Source organism: Penaeus vannamei, chromosome 37 (genome assembly GCF_042767895.1).
Source record: "Penaeus vannamei isolate JL-2024 chromosome 37, ASM4276789v1, whole genome shotgun sequence".
NCBI classification, from domain to species: domain Eukaryota; kingdom Metazoa; phylum Arthropoda; class Malacostraca; order Decapoda; family Penaeidae; genus Penaeus; species Penaeus vannamei.
The window spans coordinates 10,060,051-10,062,550 of NC_091585.1; positions in this window are offsets into that span (position 1 = coordinate 10,060,051).

Consider the following 2,500-nt stretch of genomic DNA (forward strand, 5'->3'; position numbering starts at 1 on the left):
TCTCACGATGTGCAACACATTCTTGTCTCACGATGTGCAACACATTCTTGTCTCACGATGTGCAACACATTCTTGTCTCACGATGTGCAACACATTCTTGTCTCACGATGTGCAACACATTCTTGTCTCACGATGTGCAACACATTCTTGTCTCACGATGTGCAACACATTCTTGTCTCACGATGTGCAACACATTCTTGTCTCACGATGTGCAACACATTCTTGTCTCACGATGTGCAACACATTCTTGTCTCACGATGTGCAACACATTCTTGTCTCACGATGTGCATCACATTCTTGTCTCACGATGTGCAACACATTCTTGTCTCACGATGTGCAACACATTCTTGTCTCACGATGTGCAACACATTCTTGTCTCACGATGTGCAACACATTCTTGTCTCACGATGTGCAACACATTCTTGTCTCACGATGTGCATCACATTCTTGTCTCACGATGTGCAACACATTCTTGTCTCACGATGTGCATCACATTCTTGTCTCACGATGTGCAACACATTCTTGTCTCACGATGTGCAACACATTCTTGTCTCACGATGTGCAACACATTCTTGTCTCACGATGTGCAACACATTCTTGTCTCACGATGTGCAACACATTCTTGTCTCACGATGTGCAACACATTCTTGTCTCACGATGTGCAACACATTCTTGTCTCACGATGTGCATCACATTCTTGTCTCACGATGTGCAACACATTCTTGTCTCACGATGTGCAACACATTCTTGTCTCACGATGTGCAACCCATTCTTGTCTCACGATGTGCAACCCATTCTTGTCTCACGATGTGCAACACATTCTTGTCTCACGATGTGCAACACATTCTTGTCTCATGATGTGCAACACATTCTTGTCTCACGATGTGCAACACATTCTTGTCTCACGATGTGCAACACATTCTTGTCTCACGATGTGCAACACATTCTTGTCTCACGATGTGCAACACATTCTTGTCTCACGATGTGCAACACATTCTTGTCTCACGATGTGCAACACATTCTTGTCTCACGATGTGCAACACATTCTTGTCTCACGATGTGCAACACATTCTTGTCTCACGATGTGCAACACATTCTTGTCTCACGATGTGCAACACATTCTTGTCTCACGATGTGCAACACATTCTTGTCTCACGATGTGCAACACATTCTTGTCTCACGATGTGCAACACATTCTTGTCTCACGATGTGCAACCCATTCTTGTCTCCCGATGTGCAACCCATTCTTGTCTCCCGATGTGCATCACATTCTTGTCTCACGATGTGCAACACATTCTTGTCTCACGATGTGCAACACATTCTTGTCTCACGATGTGCAACACATTCTTGTCTCACGATGTGCAACACATTCTTGTCTCACGATGTGCAACACATTCTTGTCTCACGATGTGCAACACATTCTTGTCTCACGATGTGCAACACATTCTTGTCTCACGATGTGCAACACATTCTTGTCTCACGATGTGCAACCCATTCTTGTCTCCCGATGTGCAACCCATTCTTGTCTCCCGATGTGCATCACATTCTTGTCTCATGATGTGCAACCCATTCTTGTCTCCCGATGTGCAACACATTCTTGTCTCACGATGTGCAACACATTCTTGTCTCACGATGTGCAACCCATTCTTGTCTCCCGATGTGCAACCCATTCTTGTCTCCCGATGTGCATCACATTCTTGTCTCACGATGTGCAACACATTCTTGTCTCCCGATGTGCATCACATTCTTGTCTCACGATGTGCAACACATTCTTGTCTCACGATGTGCATCACATTCTTGTCTCACGATGTGCAACACATTCTTGTCGCCCGATGTGCAACACATTCTTGTCGCCCGATGTGCAACACATTCTTGTCTCACGATGTGCATCACATTCTTGTCTCACGATGTGCAACACATTCTTGTCTCACGATGTGCAACACATTCTTGTCTCACGATGTGCAACCCATTCTTGTCTCCCGATGTGCAACCCATTCTTGTCTCCCGATGTGCAACACATTCTTGTCTCATGATGTGCAACCCATTCTTGTCTCCCGATGTGCAACACATTCTTGTCTCACGATGTGCAACACATTCTTGTCTCACGATGTGCAACCCATTCTTGTCTCACGATGTGCAACCCATTCTTGTCTCCCGATGTGCAACCCATTCTTGTCTCCCGATGTGCATCACATTCTTGTCTCACGATGTGCAACACATTCTTGTCTCACGATGTGCAACACATTCTTGTCTCACGATGTGCAACACATTCTTGTCTCACGATGTGCAACACATTCTTGTCTCACGATGTGCAACACATTCTTGTCTCACGATGTGCAACACATTCTTGTCTCACGATGTGCAACCCATTCTTGTCTCCCGATGTGCAACCCATTCTTGTCTCCCGATGTGCATCACATTCTTGTCTCACGATGTGCAACACATTCTTGTCTCACGATGTGCAACACATTCTTGTCGCCCGATGTGCAACACATTCTTG